The 11,804-nt window shown below is 38.9% G+C and overlaps 1 long non-coding RNA gene across 1 annotated transcript in view; it reads left to right on the top strand.

Annotated features, from left to right (window-relative positions):
- LOC115944782 (uncharacterized) overlaps window positions 1-11,554 on the top strand; it is a 157,916-nt gene extending 146,362 nt beyond the window's left edge. The window contains exons 5-7 of the long non-coding RNA XR_014144293.1: window positions 6,351-6,442; window positions 7,638-7,719; window positions 10,259-11,554. This is a non-coding gene — a long non-coding RNA (uncharacterized LOC115944782). The remainder of the gene's footprint in view (window positions 1-6,350; window positions 6,443-7,637; window positions 7,720-10,258) is intronic.
- The last annotated feature ends 250 nt before the right edge of the window (window positions 11,555-11,804 follow it).

Here is an 11,804-nt window from a genome sequence, read left to right as displayed (position 1 = left end):
GGTATTATTTCTTCTTTGAATGTTTGGTAGAATTCCCCAGGGAATCCATCAGGCCCTGCACTCTTGTTTTTTGGGAGGTTTTTGATCACTGCTTCAATCTCGTTACTGGTTATTGGCCTATTCAAGTTGTCAGTTTCTTCCTGTTTCAGTCTAAATGTTGGGGTTTTAAACATGATTTCTTTGAATATATAAAAAACTTGAGGGAGAACCAATATTTTTGTAATACTGAGTCTTGCTATCTGTGTATAGTACTGGAATCATATGTAAATGAGTGAGCTTCGTCCACAGTTCCTTTCTTATAATGGTTTTGTCAGGTTTTGGCATCAAGTCTTATAAAAAGGCTGTCATTTGCTAGTCTCATAAAAATGAACTATTTTTATTTTCTCTGAAAAGTTGATGTAGAATTGTAGTTATTTCTTCACCAATAAAACTTGGATCTGGAGTTCTTTTGGTGGGAATTTTTACTTACTGATTTAATAAATTTAAGAATTATAGGACTATTCTGATTTTTCTAATTCTTAGATTTATTTTTAAGATTTGTACATTTAATTGTATATGTTTTTAAAGAATTTATTTTTAGAGCAGCCGTTTTAACAAAATCAAGAGGACGGTCAGAGATTTCCCATGTACCCCCGGTCTCCACACATGCACAGCCTCCCCCATCACCAATATCATTCACCAGAATGGTACATTTATTACCAAGTATGAACCTACATTGACACATCATCATTACCCAAATCCGTAGTTTACCTTAGGATTCACTTTTGGTATACTCTCTATGGGATTGGATAAATGTATAAGGGCATATATCCATCGTTATAATATCCTAGAGACTATTTTCACTGCTCTAAAGATCCTCTCTGTTCTATTCATTCCTTCCCCTCCCCCTCATTCCTAGCAACCATTGACTTTTTATTGTCTCCATAGGTGTGCCTTTTTTGGAATGTCATACAGTTGGAATCATACAATATGTAAACTTTTCAAATTGGCCTCTTTGACTTAGTAATATTCATTAATGGTTCTCTTCATGGCTTGATGGCTTATCCTTTTATTTTCAAATTTTGTTTCTTCTTTTGAGATGTATTATTTATAATCATCATATAGCGAATTTTAAAAGTTCAATATGACCATTTTTGTCTTTTAATAGGAGCATATGCTATAATCACTGACACATTTGAGTTTAAATCTCCCATTTTATATGTTTTCAATTTACTTAACCTTCTTTATTCTCCTATTTTTGTTCTTTCTTGCCTTGTGTTTTGATAGATGATTTATTAGTAATGTGTTCTTGTCTCCCTTCCCCCATCACATCAGCTTGGTAGGTGTACAGTTGCTACTCTTTCCGGGCTTCTCCTGAAGTACACAATATGTATCTTTAAATTATCAGAGACTAATATTGTTTGACTCTTTTTATCCATTTTCTTGATGGTAAAAGGTCTTAAAATACTTTAACTCCATTTACTCCTCTCTCAAGTTTTATGCTAATTTTTTGTCTTGTATCTCAATTCTGTGCCCTACTATTTTGCCTTTCTGTGTTTCATGTTTGTTATTTTCTTCTTTTTTTACTTTCAGAAACAGAAAAATAGGCCTTCTCTTTACAAAACCTATGTTCCTGTTGAGGAGACTGTCAACATACACATAAACAACTAAAATGTATAGTATGTCAGGTGGTGATAAATATTTCAGAGAAAAAGCAGGGAAGGGGGATATGGAATGTTGGGAAGCAGGGGTGGAATTTTAAATGAGGATAATTAGGGAAGACCTCCTTAAACAACTGAGGTTTGAGCAAAGACCTACAGGAATTGTGAGGATAAGCCATGAATATTTCCAGGCATGGGAAATTGTACATAGAAAGGCTCTTGGGCAGTACTGTACCTACCATGTTCTAAGATCAACCAGGAGGCTGGTATGGCTGGAGTTAAGTGAGTGTGGGAGGGTAGAAGTGGATGATGAGAGGGGTAGTGATGTTTTTATAATGAGGTAGTGAGGTGGGAGTCAAGTAATGTCTCTAGGGCCTTGTAGAAAAATTTTTGGCTTATGATTATGACATAAAACCCAGTTTAAGAGAAGTGATGGTAGTTGAATGCAAAACACAACTATTTTTTTTTCTTTTAGCTTACATTTTTAAAGGGCTTATTATATGCCAGGTACTGTATTAAACACCTTACCTGCAAAATTTTATTTTATATTCAATATAAGAAGAATGTAGTTTTCACACAGGTTAATTATCTTACCCAAGCTCACAGCTTATATGCAGCATTGCTAGAAGTCAAGGCTATGTGGCTTCTTTTATTTTTTAAGATTTTATTTATTCATTTGAGAGAGAGACAGAGAGAGTACAAGCAGGGGGAGAGGCAGAGGGTGGGGGAGAAGCAGAATCCCTGCTCAGCTGGGAGCCCAACATGGGGCTCAATCCCAGGACCTAGAGATCATGACCTGAGCCGAAGGCAGATGCTTAACCATCTGAGCCACCCAGGTGCCCCAGGGCCATGTGGTTTCTTAACCATAATTCTATATCTCTTGGACTCTTATTGTTTAATGACAGAAAATTTACCAGTTCATCTGGAGAGATCTAGCTCTGAGCTCTGTGGATGGGCTTTCCCACTTCCTCTTCTTCCAGTACACACAGCATTAGCAAATGATCCCAAGAGACTCGGTTAGTTTGCCATGTGGGTCATTTACCTGTTTTCTGTTTTAATGACATATGCTGCACATTTGATTCTGGGCCATTTTTTTTTTTCATAAGCTATTGCCAGTACACAAGAATGGACAAAGACACCATGGATGGATACATCCTAATTAAACATCATTACTGAAAAGAAGTCATGTCCCATAGAGGACATTGGTGTATGAGTTATTTTAACCTACTGTAAGGTCTTTCATCTACATCTGAGTGACAGTTATGTTCCTTTCTCACTTTATGTAAGATAAAAGAAAAAATTAAATGGGTCGACTATGCAAGAAAACTTGAAATAATCCAGTTTTACATGTCACAAATGAGTAGCATATGCATTCTTTAGTTTATCATCTCCGAGGGAGGGGTGTTGGGTAACCCAACCCCTGTGGAACAATCAGGAGGTTGGGCAATTCATTTTATTTTGTACACAATTTTGCTAGAAAGCTGAAGATTTATTGATGTAAGGTAAAATATTAGCTGGCAGGGAAAAATAAGCCTGTGAATGAATGTGATTAGAACAGTATCTGGAATGAATTGCAGTTTTGCAACATCAATGGAATTAGTAGACCTTAAAATATTCAGGGAATCAATTAAAAGTCTTCTTTGGGATTCAAAAAATGTGTGTTCATGTGCTTAACTTTAAAATGAGCACCGGGAGAAGAAATAGCCAAACCTTCTGTCAGAAAAGCGTTTAAAGATTCCAAGGGCGTCTGACTGTTTCTGGGCCCAGGCAGCTTCTGAAGGAAGCCCTGGTGGGCTGAATGGCAGGCATCTTGGAACACAGGCTCCAGACTTTGCTTCCGAGAATTAAACAAGAGAAGCACGTGAGAGCAATTGAAATGGGTGTCCTGGCCACACTCCCTGAAGGTTCTGCAACCTCGTTAACCTTTGAGAAGAGCACAGCTTCCAACTAGGATGAAAGACTAAAAGAAGGTGATAGTTTCTTAAATGTGTTCTTTCTCATGGTCACCCCAAGGACCTTGAAAAGTTTCAAGCCAGAAGTTTTGAGCTGAATAATCTTGTGTTAACGTCCTTGGGAAGAATTAATTGGACAGCATAATGTATAAGCAACTGAACACAGATATTATCTAGCATTCCCAAAACTAGATTAATTAACCTCCATTTCCTCACACTTAGCAAACAACTAGATAGGCTTTTTAAAGCTATGCTTTTATGCTTTTACCTCCAGGGAAGAGCCAAGGGAAGCATCCATTGTCCTTACAATTGTTCTATAATCCAAAGTTGAAAGTTTCTCTTCAAATTAATATAAAAGGTAATAAAGCTGGGGGGATTATTTAGTTTAGGCTATGAGTGTCTAAGACATCCATTTTAATTTGGGGAATACATTCATGCCCTATTTCATGTCTAAGTCTAAAAGATGTGTACTTGTTCACAGGTTAACTGTATCCTACACAATTTCTGTGTTTTTTTTTTTCCCCCTCATCTTATCAGTAGGAAGCTGGGCTTTGGTGTCAGAAATCCTGCAAACCACAATTACTGGTTTTGTGAAGAACTACTTCAGGATTTCTGAACCTGAAAACTTACTGGCTTCTTTTACCCATATGGCTCCAAGTTTCAATGTTACCCCTAGACCCAAGTAGTCAGGGTCCTGCCTTGGTCCCAAGTACTCATGGACATCTGGTTGTTCTTGCTGAGGACAGGAGACAGTGGGGAGATGGCCAAAGGGATGTGCCCACCCAGTGCCTAGCTCTGGGTGGACCATATCTGGGGAACTCAAAATTCTGCTTAAACCTGTGAGCTGGCTTTCAAGGAAACAGTTTGTCCTTATAAGAGTGGACTGTGGTGCAGTGGATATGTGTACCATAGATCTAAGGGGTAGACAGTGGGGGGAGATTGTGCACAAGGAGAGGGGTGAATGGAGCTTAGACATGCAGGATGCACCCAGGCCTCTAGGGGGGCCAAATGATGGAGGATGGGATGACTGAGGCTTGCCACACAGGGACCCTCTATTGGTAGTGGCCCTGCTAAGCTGCTGCAGCCGGCCATGGTCATGGCCACATGAGAAGAGCTGTCTGTGCCTTGGGTCCCTTAAAAAAGGCACTGAAGACACAATTGGCCTTTTCACCAATATTCTCCAGTTGGTTTCTTCAAAAACTGAAGTACCCGGTTGGCATTTTGCTGCAGAGATGGTCAGAGGCAACTGGGGGTAATTGCACTATTTATTCTATCTTTGTTCTAGTCTCAGCAACTTGTCTCCTATTTTAGCATCTCCTAAGGTTTCTTTTTGGATATTCCTTTTCTGCCAATGACCCCCTTCTGTGATCCAGCCATCGTACATTACCTCTCTTCCCACCACAGCACCTATTCAGATTTTTTCTTATGGTGTACCCCCAGTGATCTTCCACTTCAGCCCCACCAATGGCCTCTGTTATATTTGCCTTAGTCTAATCCACGAGTGCTTGTGATGATAACAATTTCAGGTGGAAAGGGGGTGCCATATAATCACACCGTGTATATATGTTTTTATGGGTAGCAGAGAGGAGAGAGAAGGGGAAAGTTCAGTATATATTCTGCAGTGGAAACCTTGAAACCACAGAATCTCGAGGCTACACATTCTTCTAGGGTTTACTATATTTGTCAGTTAACCATTTGAAGACTTGTAAGAAGAGAAATGCATTCCCTGTGTAGAGCACTAAGGAGAGCAAATAATAATTATTTTTTCAGACAAAAGTAAAGAGTCTGTAAACATCTTAGCCAAGAGCTCAGATCCTGATCTGGGGACAGGAGGTAGGAGGTAGGTTTAAATCCAACTAATTCAGGAAAAAAAAAAAAAGAATTTGAGACCAAGAAAGTACACACATTTGCATAGTGAAAACAATACATTGAACTGTCATGGGATAAGAGGACTTCATTTTGTCTCTTGTCACCAACTACCCGTGTGACCTGGAGCAGTTTGCCAACTACTTTCACCTTTAGGTTCCTCATTTGTACAACTGGAACAGTGTCTTCCTTGCTGCCTTACGGGGTGGTTGTGAAGATGAAGGGAAACAATGACTCTGAACTTTGTCTACTGGAACCTGCCCCACGTTCCCTCCCAAGCTCAGCTGTGTCTAAGCTCTGGACCTGGTCAAGGCTGGTACATGTGGTGGTGCTTGTGCTCTTCGTTCTGGTTTTCCCACAAGCCACTCATGTCCCCGGTGCATAAATGTTTGTCGGCTAAATGAAAATAATGCAGGAAAATATCCTGCTTCTGTCACACAATCCTTTATCACACCTTTTGTTTTATTTTGCAAATAGAGATCTACATATATTCTGGTGAGCCAATAAGATCACACCAGCTCCTACTATGGGAAGGATAGGCTCTGTGTCTCCCAAAGAGGCCCAGTGGTTTAATGACTGGGATAGCAACTTGGCCATTACCCAGCTATGATGGGCCTTGGGCATCATATGACTTAGCCTGTTTCCCTATTACCCTATTCCCTCAGCTATAAAATCAATATTTTAAATGACACAATTTCTAGGCTCTCTTCCAGCTCTAGTTTCTAGGATTCTAAATCTAGCATACACATGCTCAAGTCTTCTTTTTCTTTTTAAAATGATGAAATAAGTAAAGGCAAAGCCAACCAGAACCTAAATAATCAAAATAATTAACTGATTAATTAAATATTTTATTTGCTCAAAAGTTGTTTCTTGAGTATCAACTTTATGCCAGTCTAGGTACCGGGACACTGGGGAAGAAGAGACAGACAAGATCCCCGCTCTTACAGAGCTTACTCCTTAGTAGGAAAGACAACAAAGAGGCAAGTAAGTGAATGAAGAAATGTTGAATATACACATGTGCTGTAAAATGGGGAATGTTAGATTCACTGAATGAACCATACATTGCCCCCTCCCAAATCCCCAGATTTCTGACCAAGGATCACCCTTTTTTTTCTTTTTATAATTTTTTTTTATTATGTTATGTTAGTCACCATACAGTACATCATTAGTTTGTGATGTAGTGATCCATGATTCATTGTTTTCGTATAACACCCAGTGCTCCGCATGCAGTACGTGCCCTCCTTAATACCCATCACCGGGCTCACCCATACCCCACCCCCCTCCCCTCTAAAACTCTCAGTATGATTCCATAGTCTCTCATGGTTCGTCTCCCCCTCTGATATCCCCCCCTTCATTTTCCCCTTCCTTCTCCTAATGTCCTCCATGCTATTCCTTATGTTCCACAAATAAGTGAAACCATATGATAATTGTCTTTCTCTGCTTGACTTATTTCACTTAGCTCACTCATAATCTCCTCCAGTTCCATCCATGTTGATGCAAATATTGGGTGTTTATCCTTTCTGATGGCTAAGTAATATTCCATTGTATATACGGACCACATCTTCTTTATCCCTTTTAAGCAGATTTGGAGCATTTGGTTTGCCTTTGGAAAATAAATTGAAAGGTGCTTAGAGAATTCTGAATCTTTGAAATGATTAACTCTTTCAATTTTGGGTGGCAAAAAACCTACACACAAAAATGAGCAACTCTTAGTTTTAGATGCAGCATTGAATAGATAAGGTTTGTCTATGGGGAAAACACTGAATAATATGGTCATCGATGCACAGTGGGTCACTCTTTAAGCATTCATTTGCATCTTGACTCAGTATATCACTTGGAAAAAGGTTCCAAATGTGATGGAACTAATTTGAAAGCTTACAACGTCTTATTAGCACAGTGAAACAAATGACTATATATTTAAAATTAAAAAAAAAAATAAAGAGAAAACAGTATGTACAATGCTAGTGAATAAAACAGAAAAATTAAAAATAGGTAAGAAACTGTTTTGAATTTACTTTGAATGTCTGCCCTTGAAGCCGATCAGTCAAACCAGAGGGACATATGATGCTAAATTAGAGAGAGAAGATTTTGTGGGTGTTTTGAAGGGCTCAGTGGTCGAGATGCTGATCCCTTATTATGCCATAGTTCACTTCTAACTATGTGGCTTTCCTTTCTCTAGATTTTACGATGTTGTGAACAGTACACTTAATGCTTCTCAGTCGTGACTATAGTGATTTTATTTGATTCATAAATGGAACAAAGTAAGGAAAAGAAAAAAGGCATGGAAATTTTCTGAAGTCACAGTGGAAGAGTTAAAGGAGAGCTTGGAAGAAGGAGAGGATTGAGGGCGATAAGGACATGTGGATGCTTCAGAAAGAACTAGTAGATAAAGAAGTCCTAGAGATCTAATGCGCAAGCACAGTGATTATAGACAACAATATTGTATCATAAACATCAAACTTGCTAGGAGACTAGGTGTTAATTATTCCCAGCACAAAAAAGAAATGATAATTATGTGATGATAGGGGTGTTAGCCTACGCTCCAAAGACAATCATATTACAATATCAAAATATATCAAAGCAACATGTTGAATACCTTAAACTTACACAATGTTACATGTCAAATATATTTCAGTTAAAAAAAAAAAAGAAGAAGACATGTCTAAAATCCACCAAGTTGTGAGGAGTGAAAGGCAAGAAATGGGAAAGCGAGGAGAAGAGGTTGGGCAAATTAGGGTATTTATCTTGTGGCCAGGAATAAGGAAAAACCAGAAAACTGCAACCTACAATTTATATGTAGGAATCTTTGTAAGTCAGATATTGGTGTACTAGAATGTGCCTATTTTTTGAACATTTGCCTTGGACCTACCAGTGTTTTTAGCCATGTTCCGTTTTCTTTTAAGACAAGCTTAATGCTGTTGTTTGTCATTCAGCAAATCTACTGTCAGATGTGGGTGACTCACTGACATTTTAGCACCAACTACAATCTATTTTCCTCACTAAATGCTGAATTAGAGGTTTTATGCATATAATATGGATTAAAGGAATTTCCCTGCAGAGGTTAATGTGCTTAAAGGTCAATGCAGTGGGGTGTGTTTTGGAAGAATGTAATGTAAAGCATTTAAAAAATACAGATTTGACAGGTCTTTGCAAGCTTTATTGTCTAAATCATAATGCTTATTTTCTGTGAGATTAATATACCCACAAAAGAGATCACTACTGGTACTTTGATGGACAGAGTTGTTTCTGAAGGTCCTGCAACGCTAAGAGTACAATATGCATGGGCAGCAGTGAAGCTATAACTCAGCCTTGTGTGATTATGATGTTTAAGTGGAAAGCAAGATTCAGGGAAAGTGTTTTGCAACAATGTCCTCTCCAAATAACAGAGTATTTACTGGTTCACCAAGAAAACGCCAGTGTTCAAAAGGACTGTGGGTGTCACAAGCAATTAGTGTGTCTACGAAGGATCTTCTGCAATTCCCAGAGAAGACAGGAAAATGTTATATGGAATGTGAAATGTAGGGGTCATTTCAAAAGTAATGGATACTGACACAGAGCTACAAACAGTTGTAAGGTTTACACATCACTCAAAGAAATTGCATTAGAGCCAGAGAAAAAGATGTTTTATATTACAGTTTCAAAAAAAAAAAAAAATCTTGAGGGCATTTGGTACAAGACAGCATAATGTCTACCTTCTTTTGAAATGCAATGTAACATGAAGGCAAAGGGTTCTATATCATTTTTCGAGGTAAAATATTACCATTTTGAGCATATTTCTCTCCAAAAGACTTCACACTACCAATAGCCTGTATGTATTAAAATAGTTGACAAGTGGCATGTAAACGAAGTACCTAAATCCTAGTGTTCCAACTGTTTCTATCTCCTGCTGAAAGAGTCACTGCTTTGATGATTCTCAGCCTTTGTCTAAATTCTCCAATAGGAGCAGACTGCCATTTGCTTTTCTTGGACACACAATTAAGAAGTCTAGTGTTCTGACTCAGTCTTGGGATAATATTTGTGGCACTGGTTGGCTTGGGAGAGTGTTTGACTCTCTGAGGCAGGGCTTTGGTAGCCAGCAAGAAAGTTACCCCTCTATATGTGGACATTGTAATGCTTTGAGTAGTAGCTTCCAGAAAGATATGTGTATGTCCTAATTCATGAGATCTGTGGTTATTACCTTATTTGGAAAAAGGGTAATTGCAGATGTAAGTAAGTTACGGATCTTGAGATGAAGAAATCATCTTGGATTATCTGGGTAGGACCTAAATCCAATGACAAATATCCTTATGAAAGAAAGGCAGAGGGAGACTTGAGACAATAGAAGAAAAGACATAGAGGCTGGCACAGTGATTAGACATAGAAGAGATTGGAACAATGCAGCCACAAGCCCAGGAAGTCCAGAAATACCAGTAGCCATCAGAAGCCAGAAAAGACAAGGAAGGATTCTTCCTTAGAGCCTTCCGAGGGAGTGTGGCTTTGATTTTTGAACTTTCGGCTGGCAGAACTGTGAGAAAATGATTTTTATTTTTTAAGCCACCCAGTTTGTGGTGACTTGTTACAGCAACGATGGAAAACTTATATAGCAACCTTGAACTTCTTTGGTTCTTAGACACCAAAGTAAAAACAGGGTGCCATGTGAGACATGGTCTAGCTTACTCATCCTCTATCCTTCTGCACTCACATGAGATGATAATAACCCACTGGGAGGAGACAACAAAGGTGGGGAAAGTAGTTCTAAATTCCAAATCCCAGACTGTGAAGGTATTGTTAGTTTTTTTTCTTTTCTTTTTTTTTTTTAAGTAGGCTCCACATCTAGCATGGAGCCCAACTCGGGGCTCGAACTCACAACCCTGAGATCAAGACCTGAGCTGAGATCAAGAACTGGATACTTAACCAACTGAGCCACACAGGCGCCAGGGTTTTGAGGTGAGGAAAGATAGGAACCATTTCTATCAACACGCTTACCACAGTATCTTTCTGCTTCCTTTGTACTTGCCTTCTGTCCACCATTTTGGCCTTGGGAAGGGGAGGGTAGGTGAGAAACAGGAAGAGGAAAGAATTAGAAGGGAGTAAGGACTAAGCTGAAATTAGTAAGGACTCATCTCTGATAAGAACATATAATTATGGTATACAGATGAAGAAATCTTGAAAATAAACACAAATGAAAAGAAAACCAGACACAAACCCAGGATAGATATTAATTAACAATGAAAGAATTAATCTGACTTTTGCACCTTAACATTTGATGAAGTAGATAGATTATACCACCAAGTTAAGAGATAAAATATTTTTCTGTCTTGCCAAGTTACTGTATAAAGATTCACAACTATGACTATACATAACATCATTTAATTTTGGACAGAATATTTTTTTCTATCTGGAACAGTTTGGAGTATATTGTTTTGACCCTTATTGAAGTCAGAGACTTTGTTCTTGGTCCCTAGTTCTCTGTTATCTTTCTCTCTCTTTTTTTCTCTGTAGCTATACCTTTCAGGTAGGGTTCCTCAGGGTTCCCTTAAAGGGAATGAGCCTCTTGAACTTATTTCTAGGTCTCCTCACTGGGTTTAATTTAGGATGTTAGTTTAACCTATTAACTTGTTCTCTTAACTAGTGCATTTTAGCTTTCGGCCTCATGGATTTAAGATTACATCTTGATGTGCTATTAGGGAATTTGACTTCACACAGCCTTCATAAAATAGTGGCTCTGGCTTCTAAAGTCTAAAGTTTCCTCTAAGTGAAAAGAAATACACATGTAGACAACTCTGTGGGCTCACTTGAACTGCTTTGTTTCCATGAGGAGCCTTGAGGGGACTGGAAAAGTTTGAGGCTGCACCAAGGTAATTGTTCTGACAGTGGCTACTTGTGAGGAAGCTCTCGTCTTCTTTGGGTTAATAATAAGACAGTGCTGTCAATGTGAAAATGGATTCAATTTGCTTTAGTTCAAACAGTCGTAGGGATAATTTGCTGAGTCAGTACACCGCAAATGGCTTTGTGGAATGCCCTCATGGAGACACACAGATGCCCCAGAAGATGTCTGCTCCAACAGCTCAACTCTGCTGTTGCCTCAACCTGGGTCTTAAGGTCTTCCTGAATTGTCCACCTTTTTTCTTTTTCTACTGTGTTCCTCTATACACCTGCCAATTTGACCAAACTTAGCCGTTCCACAGTGATGTCGGGCCTTGGGACTTTGTCAGGGATACCTGTCCCCTCATCCCTGCCTAACTGAGATCCTAGTCATTTCAAGCTAACTCAAACCTCTCAAACACTTACTCCTTCTCCTGCAGTCATGCATGTCACACTGCCCGAGCTTCTCTCTCGGTCCCTCTTTCACTTGTCCCACTTCACA

The sequence above is a fragment of the Leptonychotes weddellii genome, chromosome 4 (assembly GCF_054177405.1).
Source record: "Leptonychotes weddellii isolate Sample4059 chromosome 4, ASM5417740v2, whole genome shotgun sequence".
In the NCBI taxonomy this organism is placed as follows: domain Eukaryota; kingdom Metazoa; phylum Chordata; class Mammalia; order Carnivora; family Phocidae; genus Leptonychotes; species Leptonychotes weddellii.
This window is presented reverse-complemented; position numbering and strand designations above follow the sequence as displayed.